This window comes from Chiroxiphia lanceolata, chromosome 2, assembly GCF_009829145.1.
Source record: "Chiroxiphia lanceolata isolate bChiLan1 chromosome 2, bChiLan1.pri, whole genome shotgun sequence".
In the NCBI taxonomy this organism is placed as follows: Eukaryota; Metazoa; Chordata; class Aves; order Passeriformes; family Pipridae; genus Chiroxiphia; species Chiroxiphia lanceolata.
Window position 1 is genome coordinate 118732970 of NC_045638.1, and position 12567 is coordinate 118745536.

Here is a 12567-nt window from a genome sequence, read left to right on the forward strand (position 1 = left end):
ATTGCATAGCCATCCTGCCTGGATCTGGCAGTCTCATGTGCTGATGCAGGACAGATTCTGAATGTCATCAGGTTCCTACCAGCATGGCTGCGATGGGGGTTTTCCTTCATTTTCCGCGCGTGCTTTTCTCTTAACGGCGCAGAGGCTCGAGCCGCGAGCGATCGAAAAGTTTGTTGTCTCGGCTCCACGGCTCCGCTCTTCATCTGCGAGGAGAGAGCGAGTGGTTAACCCTGGTGTGCTGCAGAAAGGCATGCCAGGAGGGAGATGAAAGAGTACAGAATTGCTCTTAGAAGAGAGTGAGCCTTCTCCTGAGTCAGAGGAGCACGGGTGTGCCAGCCGGTGTCTTAATCCAGGCTATCCACTGGTGACTGCACAGTTAGAACCACTGTCAGTGACAGTGACTTCAGTATGTGCTGCCAATGCCTTCTGATTACTGTGCAACTGCTGGACATGAAAAGAGCATCTGAAAGGTGCTCCCTGAAGAGCTGTTTCGTGGTCTCTAACCTTCCATTAACAGCTCACCTTAGCCCCTAACCCTGGCCTTGGGATGCAGCAGAGTCATTTCATTTACCAGGTGTGAAAATCATATTTTGCCATGTGAGGATGATTGCTCTCTCAGGTGTATTACAGCGACTGGGCTTGGTTTTTTTTGTTTGTTTGGGGTTCTTTAATGCTTTGTTAAAACTACAAGGTATCATTAAAGATTTATATGTGGCAAATGTGTCCTTTTTTGCAGAGTGTTTCCTTTTAGAGACCTTCACAGTATTGATTTCAAGTAGATTTTCCTCCTCTGTTTTAAAACATTTCCTTTGCCTATGGATTTTCAGCATTACTCACTGGAGCTGTGTGCAGTAGATTCCCCAGACTATATTATCAAGCCAAAGTCCCTTACTGATGCTCTTCAGGGGCCACTTCTGAAGCTGGAAAGACCATTCATTTGCTGTGTTCACTCAGTCCTGAGCAACTGCATCCTTATTACTCCAGGATGTATGCTGTCATCTAACTGAGCCACGGGTCTGCTTCCAGCGTGTGCCAGTGGATCCCAGACCTAATCCAGCTACAGCCTTGAGCCATCCCGTCCTTGGAGCGAGCGGTGTTTGTTTGGATGTCTTGAATGTAAAGGAAAACAAGCTGTATGATGGGAAGGTGAAGAAGAAACTGGAGTGATAAATTTCACCACCCAGCTGAAATTGTAAGGTCATTTGGGTTTGGTATAAGCGTTTTATTTGTCAGACTCATCCTTGTGGTCATTAGAGTAGGGAATGGGAGTTTCTTTTTGGAGGGGGCAGAGGACTCAGCAGGGAGGCTGGGAATGCTGGCACAGCACAGATCCTAGAGGAGAGAGGTACCACTGCCCTTTCAAGGAGCAGGCTGATGTCCACCAGCCATTGCTGTGCCCCAGGGTGAGGCCCTGGGATCCGTGTTCTGCTGGTGGGTGAAAGAGCTTGGTGACAGCCAGCTGAAGGTGTGGGTTCAGTCATCTACTGGTGGATCATATGTGTAAGATGTTGAAGACTTGGATTCAGACCTTAAAGCATCTGGCTTATGGAATTTGGCTTTGTTTACTGTAGTGTTATAGCCTTAGGGCCACAGAAAGTGCAGCTTTATTGAAATCATTGGAGTTGTGCTTGCTTATGGCAGCAGGGAGCTGGGGACATGTTTTTTTGGAACGTGTTGCCAGGAACATAAACCCTTTTCTTTGGAGATGCTTTGTAAGGATGACTAAAGTAAGTGCCTGGGAAACATTGTCTCAATGGAAACAAGACATGGAAATGATCAGGTCTCAGAACAATCTTATTTCTTCCCCACATCTGTGACTTTCAGAGTCCACCATCCTAAGGCTCAGTCCTTCTCTCCTTCCTCGTTACCATCAAATATTAGGTTTTAACACCAAGAGCAGGAACAGCCTGGGAGACACTGCAGTTGCTGCACATGGGGGAAATAGGGACTTGGAAGAGAAACCCAGCTGACCTGCAAGGGACCCAGACAGGCTGGAGTTCTGTCACTGGACAGAGCAGCAGCAGTCTTTGTTATCTGATTCTTAAGTGGAAGGTTATCTGTGCCTCAGCATTTAAATGTTTACATGAGATTCTTGCTACAGTCTTTGATGCTGGATTCTCATATAAAAGCAATGGCCAAAAATACAGGTGGTTCTTAAAGACTGTACACAGAGTATTAACTGCATTTCTTGCACGCTGCTGTATGGGCTGCTGGCATTCATTTTGTCTTGGTTTGACAGAGGGGACAGGGAAAAGGTGCAGGCTGTGGGTAGGGAACAGCCTGTGTTGTAAGCAAGTCAAGGCACAGGGAGTGTCCCATCAGAGTTACGTTACCAAGGCAGGTCCCCTAAACAGCACCATCTCACATGTTAAATGGATGCTCTGAAATATAATGGAAATGTAGGTGGAAAAGAAGCATGCTGTCCTAGGTGTCTCTCAGGATCTGCAAGACAGGTATTGTCAGCAGATGTATTCATGCTGGGGAGTAAAATGGTGTGATTTAAAATAAGCTGGCAGATTTTGTGCTCAGATGGACTAGGAACATTCACGCAGTCTGTTATTGCAGTTCAGCTGTGAGAGGCCAACACCGTTAGTGGAGAGGGACTAGCAAAATGTTTGGGCAGAAGTATGTCCAGTCATGACATCTGTTGCTAAAGTTGTTCACAGTTTGCACCATAAAAGTGCATAAGTAAAAATGCAGAAGACGAAGCATTTATACAGCTAGGCCAAAACTGTCAAGTGCCCTGTAATGATGAAGAGTCCTGTTTTCGTTGATATCATCCTCTCTCATCTGGGACCCTGCAGATCTGAAAGCCAACGATGATCACTGCAGAAGAAAGTCAGCACCACACTGATGATAAGCCAAAGTCTAAACTAAGAAGCAAGAGGTGAGATCTGCTTGTTTTCTGTGGAGGGATCTCACTGTTTTATGTAATCTTTGCACGGCACCTGTAAATCAGTGACTGGTACTTTTGAAATGTATTTCTTTCATCAAAAGCTGTTTGAAACAACAGGTAGCACCTATCCATTCAGTCTAAGCTCCCTTGACATTTTTAAATGACAGATAATGAAAACTGTCTTCATTATAACTCAAGCAATTTCATCAGACTGTCACTGGCAAACAATGGCAAACTAGAGACTGAACAACCCTCAACTCTACTCTCCCGGGTACCTGTGTGAGAGTACCGGGTGTCTTTTCTACAGCTTCTAGGAAAACAAGAGGTGATTCGTCAGCTGAGAAGGGTTCTGCTATGCGAGAGAGGCACTAGAGGTCAACAGGAACATGTTAAAATCTGTCTGAAAGCCAGTGGTCAGATGGCACAGAAATGGAGCACGAATGCGAGAATGATCATGAGTGAGAGACGTGGCTTTTCTAACCCAGCGCTGAGTTCTGCACTGCCTTCAGTTTATGAATGGATTTGAAGCGTGGTGCCAAACAGACCATATTGCAGTTGTCTAATCCTTAGGTGACAGAGGCAGGCATGAGCGTAGGCAGAGCTGCATCCAAGAGGACTCATCAGAACAGCCCAGTCAGCCTGGCATTAGTGCTACCTGATCTGCGGGAATCGGTCCAGGCCCTGGATCTGAACTGCTGCAGGGAAACCTGGTTGAAGGAGCAGCTGTTGGGGTATGGTGCTGGCTTATCTCACCCTAACTGTCTCTTCCCAGCCAACTTTGCTGAAGGGTTGCCTGGGCTGAGCATCAGTCACCCAGGTCCTTTCCCCCTTACCCCCCTTCCTCCCCCCAAATGGATAACCTTAACCAAGCTACCCCCCACAGTTAAATTAAAGGGACAGTGAGAGCAGAAGGGGCATTCCACAATAAAACATCATTTACACGAGATGGCCACAGTATGGAAGAGGCTAGCGGGGGTCCACAGAAGAGAGAGGCTGTGGCAGAGAGAGGGTCATTATTGGAGGACACAGGGAGCAAAATGATGGAGGTGAGGGTGTAGATAAACAGTTAGAAATGGCTGCAGTGGTGTGATTTGGGAGGAAAATCAGTCACTACTTCAGTCACCAGTTCAGGGAGCTGAGTGGTAAATTACAGGCAGGTTAGGGCTCCAAGAACATCCGTGACCCTGTGAAATGCTGGAGACAGAAAAGTTGCAGTAACAGTGAGTAAGACTCAGATCTCATCTAACTGAGCATGAATATCTCAAGGTGAAATAACAGAAGGAGAGGAGGCGGGAATATTGATTTCTGCCTCACAAAACAGACAACAACGCCTACTTTTTCATAGCAAGAGTTTAACCATTCGCTTTAATGGGCCAGTCTGTGGTTACAGTGGGGGCTTGGTTTCTTTGTGCTCAGTCTGGAGGGGAATTCATGCTGAAGTTGGTTTTATTTTATTATAGCCTTGAAGGAGATGCATGAGCAAAATGTTGCCCTCCAACACCTCTCTGCTGGCTGTAGGGGCAGCTGTAGCCCGTGAGTGTGACCCGTCTGTGTCGCTGCCCTGTTGTGCAGCAGGCGGGTACCCAGAGCAGCCGGATGCTGGAGGAGCAGCACTGGAAGGCACAAAAAGCCCGTTATGCCAAGAGAGCTGTTATGTGTGTTGGCAACAGATGACTTCTTCTGTCTGTCTGAGGGCAGACTTAGCTTCCTTCTATTTATTCTGTGAGAAGGATGCTCCTAATGAGAGGTGCTTTCTTCATCTGGTTACGTCTTTCTCAGAAATATTGCTTTGGGAATGGAATGTTGTTTGCTCGGTTTTACACCATGGAAGTACAAACATGTGTGCCCTGGCACTGTGGGGCAGGCAGTGCAGAGAATGTGGCTGTGTGGCTATCCAAGGGGGCTTGTTGCCTTGTACCAGGCTCAGCAGGTGGCTGAGTGGAAGCAGGAGGTGAGTTTGGGAATTTTGTGAGCTGCTGCCATGTCTGTTCTCATTGATGTTAAAGCTGGCCATACACATACAAAGGGAGTGTAAAGTCATGGCTGAGAATCTTAAAAGGCTGAAGGGTCAGGCATTTCCACAGACAAATTCTCCTGGCAGCACCACAGCACTCAATGTGTGTTAGCAGTTCCCTCTAAAACATGGGGACAGTGCGGTGGAAGCAGTGTTTCTGGGCAATCATTGATTTTGGAGTCTTCTGCATGCCAAAATTTTCCACCTTTGTTTAGTATGAATTCATATTTTTTCATGTGTTGCATGAGCATATGTTTCCCCAGATTCTGTTTACCTGATTTCCCTTCTGAATCAGTATCTGTTCTCTCCTTCTTTTTCTCCCTTTTTTTTTAATCATAGGAGATAGAGCTGAGCATTTATCTCTGTGGCTGCATGGTATTTGCCTCATACCTGCTTATTGACTTGAGAGATGACTTTCTAAATAGGGCAAGAGCTTCCAGCAACTGGAATGTTATGATACGTGGGATTTGCTCATCACCCCAGAGTTTTGATGTGGCATAACGTCTTGAAGGGTGGCAGGTCAGCAGTTAGGCTCTCTGGAGATCCAGAAGAGTATTTTAACCTTAGGTGCGCTCCCATGCTCCAGCCCAAGCTTGATTGAGGCTCAGATTGTTTGGATGTTCATGTGAACAGGAAAACACAACATCAACTGTTTCTCTCTTTCCAGTGCAGACAGGAAAGTGAGAGAAAGGCCTTTCTTGCCCGGGTGAGTTTGCCATCATCTGTACAGTTTTGCCTTAGGGTGATGTTGTGCAGCCAGTGCTGGTCTGATCCATCAGCCAGTCTCTTTCCCAACGCAGCTCTGTGCCCTGTGCAGCCAGCTGGGCAGTAGTCATTGCTGTAGGTGAGCTACAGGTCGTCTTATGCCAGCAGTGGTGGGGGTTTGTGTATGTGTTTTTGGGAGGGATGTGTGTGAGTGTGAGTGTGGATCCTGGCATTGATATGGAAATACATGCATTTCCCTCCTCTGTGAAGTCCCACACATGTTGGGGTACAGAGGGACTGTTCACCCGAACCATGTTAAGAATGTTCTCTGGTGGTTTTTGCAGGACTGAGGTTCAGCAAAACTGAGGAGACTCAGGATAATGTCTAATACCAACAGACGCGGAACAAGAAAGAAAGCCACAACAATCTCTCCCCCTCCCCCAGGCCTGATTTCCTAATCTTTTAGGAATGATTTACAATAAATAAAAGACTTTCTGAAAGAAGGGTTTTTTTCCAAGTTAACAATGGATGTTAAACTACCCCTCCCTGTGGCCCTTTCCCATCTCTTTCACATTGTCCAGCTTTAGACTTCATCCTGCAGCAAGATTCATGAAGGCAGCTCCCCCGTGCCCATGCAGAGAGATCACGGCGGTATGCAAACCATAATCACCTGGATTCCTTACAGAAATGGGTTGTTTCCTTTCGAGAAGGCTCATTAGAGCATGCAGCCCTGTAAAACTCAAAGCCGGTAAGAAAATGGTTTCATACAGCCTGATCTCTCTCTTGTCCTGCAGCTTCTCTGATCGTCTACACCAGAGGAAAAAAACCCCAAAGCCTAAAGCAAACAAACAAAGCAAAACATCCTCCTAATGGTGTGTGTGCTTCACTTCCAACAGTGACGGTGTTTTACACCCACTTTGCTCAGGTGTGCGTGAATGCGGTTTGGGAGGCACTACAGAGAGCAAAGCTCTTAAGGAGTTAGTGGAGCTTCCCTGCTGGAAGGTTATAATTGCACTGAAAGAGGGAAATCTTGCCTCAGCAGACAGGAAATATGTGGTGCAATTTAAGCACAGAGTTACTGGAGATAAAATAGCCCATAAACTGGAAAAAAAAAATAACGTAGGGAACATTTTGCATGGCCCAAATGTGCCATGTCAAAGCTAATAGCAAGGGATCCTGTGACTGCAGGAGCAGCAATGTACTGGCTGCAGATGCTCATGGTGATGACAGCCTTTACCTGCAAGGAGGAGTGCATGTCCCTGATCCTGGGTAAAACATCCTTCTTACTGGTGACGGCTTTTCTCGAGGCAAGGTTTTTAAGTTTTAATGACTGAAAAGGCCCAATCTGCTGTTGCATTTGAGGTGAAGCTTGTTTCATGTGGAATGACTGTGTGGTTGGAGAAGGTTCCGCTTCAGAGAGTGGATGGTCAGGAGCAGGGTGTAACTTCAGAAGAGGGTAATGCCTCCAGCCTTCACAAGCTAAGGCTCCGTGTCGCCATTTCGCCTTCCCTCAATCCCATCTTCAAAAGTTCCTGTTCCTCAGATGTTTCCACCTCCTCCAGTTGTGCCAGTTCAGGCGCTCGTGGGGATGAAATCTGCATCAGAGCTGGTCTGGCGTTGAGGACTTGTCCTTCTTAGTAGGGCTTTTAAAGAAGAGTTGGATTGTTTAAGCAGCTCACCTGTGAGTGTAGCTACATGAATAGTTTAGCTGGCACAAGTGAGCGGCAGTAACTGAGAGAGCATGGCAGGATCCTCTAAAAGTGGGTCTGCTGCAGATGGAATAGTGAAACAGAGCCACAGCCCTACACGCTCTCAGTGTTATTTGCATGAGTAGCTCCATTGTGCTTCAGTGGGACTCTACTTACACATGTAAAATTAAGTGTTTGCAGGGCTGGGCCCTTAAAGAGAATAAAAGCTGCGATTGGGGTGTGCCGTGCTCTGAACCATGTGCAGAAAGTGTCATGCAAATGTATTTAGCTGGCTGGGCCATCTTGTCTGCTCCACAGCACTGGAGCTCCTGTGGCAACTTTCCTTAGGGTTGGTTTGCTCTAATGGAAGAGGACCCTGCTTTTGAATAGACGGGCCGATCTCCTGTCCTTGCTGCGGACAGGGAGTTGTGAGGAGAGCGCACACAGTGTGGTGAGAGCTGTAATGTTTCCAAGATGTTCTTGGATTTGCCAGAGTGCTCTAAAGAGCCGGGACAGCTGGCTTCTCTGGGGCAGCTTTTATGAGGTTGGACAAGGGAGGGCAAGGCCCCAAAACGGGGGGCTGGCTCCCGAGGCCGGCACTGACCGTCCCTCCGTCTGGGGGGGCTCTGCTACCTGAAATCCTGACTTACAACCTGTCTTCGCAGTTTAGATCATTTGGGAGCCTGTTGTTGTCAGTTCCCATGGTAAAACCCTTCAAGAACAGCGGGAGGGAGGGATTTCTCAGCTGAGAATTCCTGCCTCGGGAATTCACTGCCGTGGCAGATTCCCAAAGGTGGTGGGTGAAGTAGCAACTTAACTCTGGAGAGTGAAGCAAAACACCTTGATAGCTGCTCTCCGGAGCCCCGAAGAGAGGAAGGAAGAGACTTAAAGCCGTTGGAGGGGAGAGGCTTGGTGTGGTTATTTGAGACCGCTGCCTGCAGAGTTGCACAGTCATTTATAACTGTTTGAAATGTGGGGGGATGGGGTCGGGGGGATGGGAGGGGAGTCGGAGGAACCGCAGCATCTGCAAACTAGTAGCATTTTGTGCTCCTTTTCCCCGGTCTGACTCCTCAAGGGACAAGACAGCGAAGTACTGGTCAGAGGAGGGAGGAGAACAAAAAAGGCAGTCCCGCTATCACCTCGTATTTTATCGCTGCTGTCGCATGTGTTGGGATCGAAGGACGGGGTAGGATTTTCAAAGGTACCTTTGGAAAACGGAAGTTGGGTTGCCTGGCTTCCTTAGGCTCTCCCTAGAAAAATCCCAGCCTCTACTGCCCAGGGGAAACAAACCTCCTTTTAAGCAAACCACGACGGGTTCCTGGTGTCGATGAGAGCGAGACCGGGTCTTCTGTCTGAGGCACTGTGAGGCACATCTCTTCCTTACCCCGTGGATGGCTGCCTGGCTGGTCTGCTCTGCACACCCGCTGCTGGGGCAGCCTTTCCTGGCCTCAGCCCACTGGTGTGGGGGTGCCTCAGGGAGGGGAGCAATAGTGGGTGTTACATTTTGTGGCCCGTATCAGCGTAAAAACAGAAGGGGGTTTGTACGTCAGGTATAAAAGGGTTTGTGGAACCGATGGCAGCAAAGGTGGTGGTTCCAGTGGAGCCGATCAGTTGGGTTTCACAGCCAACACTTCAGCTGTAGAAGGCGCTGCCGGGATCACTGGAAAGGTGCAGGTGGGGCTGGAGTCAGTAGGGGAGGTGGAAAGACTCGTCAGAGACCACAGGTTTTCACCTTCGGGGGTAGTGGATCCTGGGAACTTGTAGCCCCAGGGACTTGTCTGGAAAAGGTGTCAGTGGGCTGAAAGTCTGTTCAGCGGGAACTGCTTCGGGTCTCTGGTCTGCAAATCAGAAGGGACTGAAACTCCGCTCTTAGGGAGTATCCCCCTCAAGGAAAAGTATCTGGGGAAGAGGTGATAATTCCTGCTCAGGAAGCTGTAAAGAGTTCTTTAACACTGTTTCCATGCGGGCATGGACAAGGGGAGGAGAAGAGCAGGGCAAAAAGTGGAAAAGCCCCTTAGGGGTGGGAAGCTGAGCAGAGAGAGGAGGTGCTTTTATCTGCCAGAGCAACGCCCAGTGTGAATGGTTGCGCTGAAAGGGTCTTCTTCCGAAGAGCTGGGTTATTTAAAAGTGGGAGTTGGGCAGGGTGGGAGTCGGACAAAGAATGGGTCGTTTGAGGATAAAGGGAGAGGGAGGACACACTCTGCATTTCTGTTCACTGGTGGTGTATTGGGCAAACAGGTTATTCAGGCATCGCGGATATGCAAAGCTGATCAGCTGGCTCTCTCTGCTCGGTGGGTCCCCGCATCGGTGTGCTTGGAAAGGCTCTTCCTCGCAGCCCGCGAGATCGCCCATTTTAAGAACATTTTTGTGGAGGTGAAGGAGGGAGGATTAGTGGATGTTGAAAGCCCTCTTTTCACAGGGTAAATCTCGGTCTGAAAAGGGCGGGGGATGGCTGCAAATCTTCAAAACTCCTCGCTGCCAGTTCGAAACCGAACCACATTTGATGTCTAATCCCCCGAAGACACGGAGCGTTTGTCCAGGATGGGGCCCTTGAGCGTTTTTAGGAGTTGATAGGTTGTGTCTGTTTGCCATTACTGCCTGGTCCCTCCCTGCTCAGCTCCGGGCTGCTGCTTAACCCGGTGCTTTCTCCCACCAGAGAAAAACAGCCCAGGGATCTCCCCGCCGGTGGGTGCTCTGAGCCGGGGGGTTGCTCAGCAAGGAGCTGCTTCTCCTCCCTCACGCTCTCATCCCGCCTCCCTCACGGACGTGTGCGGAGAGGGGACATGTGCCAGCGGCACCTCCGGCCGGTTTCCCCCCCGCGATTCCCGGGGCGTGGAACCCCCCCCGCACGGGCGGCAGGCGGAGGCTGGAGAGGTGGTGGTGGTGGTGGTGGTGGGGAGCCGGTGCCGAGGAGGAGGGCGGGCCAGGGCACCCGCCATCCCTCATCCCAAATCCCCACATCCCGCATCCCCCCGGCGGTGGTGGTGGGAAGGGGGGGGGGGGGGGCGTCGCGCGCGCCGCCCCTCAGGGGCCCCGCGCGCCGTTTCCGTTACGGGGGTGCCGCCGCCGCCGCCGGTGGGGGGGGGGGGGGTGTGCAGGGCGGGCCCCCGCGCGCGCCGCCTCAGGGGCTGGGGGGAGCGCGGGGAGGGTCCCTCCCCGGCTCACACCGGGGGGCACCTCCCCCGGCGGCACCGGGGCGGGCACCGGGGGCACGGGGAACGGGGTGGGGGGGAAAGGCGACTCTCGCTGAGGAGAGTTGTGGGAGGGGGGGGCCCTTTAAGAAGTGCCTGGGGCGCGCGGTCTCTTTAAAAGGGGAGAGGGGGCGTGGCCGCCGCGGGGCGGGAGGACGGGCTATGCTAATGAGCGGGGCGGGGCCTCGCGGCCTCCCCGGGAGAGGAGGGGGGCCTGTCCCTTTAAGGGCCCGGCTGGTACCACCGGGCGGGCGGAGGGGGAAGGGACGCAGGCCCCGCCCACCGGCCGGGGCTGGGCTGTGAGGGGGGGCCCGGGCGATACCAAGTGCGCGGCGCGGGGAGCGAGAGGCGGTCCCGCCGACGGCCGATGGAGTAGCGGACGGTACCATTGCCGGGGCGGGGCGCGCGCGACGGGCGGTACCATTCCCCTCTCCGCGGGTTGCGGGACGCGGCGGGAGCGGGGGGGGGGAGCGGGAGGGGGGGGGAAGAACCGGTGAAGGCGGGGGGGGGGAGGAACGGGGAGGGGGGAGCGGGCGCGAGGGGCTGCGCTGGGCGGTACCAAGTGCGCGGGGCGCGGGGGGGGGAGGCGCCGCCGCCGGCGGACAATGGAGCCTGTGTGTGTGTGCGGGAGGGGGACGGAGCCGCCGCGCCGCCCCCGCCGGCCCCGCGCTGAGCGCCGTGAGTGCGGGCAGGGAGCCCGGCACCCGCACCCGCACCGAGCGCGGGAGTTACGGGGGGCGGGGGGGGGGGACGGGGGTGCCCCGGAGGAGCGGGAGAGGAGGGATCGGGGGTGCCCGGGGGATGCGCTGCGTGGAGGGATGTGTGGGGAGCAGGGAATGTGCTCCATGGGATGTGTGGGGAGCGTGGGATGTGCTGGGAGCTGTGCCCCGTGGAGGGGTCTGTGGGGAGCGGGGGATGTGTTCCATGGAGGGATCTGTGGGGAGCAGGGGATGCTCCAGGAGCTGTGCCCCATGAGGTGTGTGGGGAGCAGGGAATGTGCTCCATGGGAGGTGTGGGGAGCACGGTGTGCTCTGGGAGCTGTGTTCCATGGGGTGTGTGGGGAGCAGGGAGTGTGCTCCATGGAGGGATGTGTGGGGAGCAGGGAACGTCCTCCATGGGATCTGTGGGGAGCGTGGGACACTCTAGGAGCTGTGCTCCATGGAGGGATGTGTGGGGAGCAGGGAACGTCCTCCATGGGGTGTGTGGGGAGCAGGGGATGTGCTCCATGGGATGATGTGTGGGGAGCAGGAGATGTGCTCCATGGGGGGATGTGTGGGGAGTAGGAGATGTGCTCCATGGGGGGATGTGTGGGGAGCAGGGAATGTGCTCCATGGGGGGATGTGTGGGGAGCAGGGGATGTGCTCCATGGGATCTGTGGGGAGCATAGGACACTCTAGGAGCTGTGCTCCATGGGGGGATGTGTGGGGAGCAGGGGATGTGCTCCATGGGATCTGTGGGGAGCATGGGACACTCTAGGAGCTGTGTTCCATGGGGTGTGTGGGGAGCAGGGAATGTGCTCCATGGAGGGATGGATGTGTGGGGAACAGGCAATGTGCTCCATGGGATGTGTGGGGAGCAGGAGATGTGCTCTGTGGAGGGATCAGTGGGGAGCAGGGAATGTTCCAGGAGGTGTGCCCCATGAGGTGTGTGGGAAGCATGGGATGTGCTGAGAGCTGTGCTCCATGGAGGGAAGTGTGGGGTGCAGGGGGTGTGTTCCATGGGACTCCCTTCCTTTTCCTCCACCACCACCACCCCCCCCCCCCCGCGCCCCTGGAGCAAGGGATGTGCTCCATGGAGGGATGGGTGGAAAGCAGGGAGTGCTCCAGGAGCTGTGTCCCATGAGATGTGTGGGGAGCAGGGGATGCTCTGGGAGCTGTGCTCCATGGAGGGATCTGTGGGGGAGCAGGGGCTGTGCTCCATGGGATGTGTGGGGCACAGGGGATGCTCTTGGGGCTGTGCTCCATGGGATGTGTGGGGCACAGGGGATGCTCTTGGGGCTGTGCTCCATGGGATGTGTGGGGCACAGGGGATGCCCTGGGAGCTGTGCTTTGTGGTGGGATGTGTGAGGGGATG

The 12567-nt window shown here is 53.0% G+C and overlaps 1 protein-coding gene across 4 annotated transcripts in view; it reads left to right on the forward strand.

Moving 5' to 3' along the window:
* Nucleotides 1–10809: 10809 nt before the first annotated feature.
* Nucleotides 10810–12567, forward strand: part of BCL9 (BCL9 transcription coactivator) — a 32175-nt gene continuing 30417 nt past the window's right edge. Inside the window, exon 1 of one of the 4 annotated variants that reach the window (XM_032681106.1) lies at nt 10810–10876. The gene's annotated coding sequence lies outside the window, so the exon portion shown is untranslated. Of the gene's footprint in view, nt 10912–11076; nt 11173–11310; nt 11471–12567 lie in introns of those variants that run through there. The other 3 variants (XM_032681108.1, XM_032681105.1, XM_032681107.1) reach the window with 3 other exon arrangements.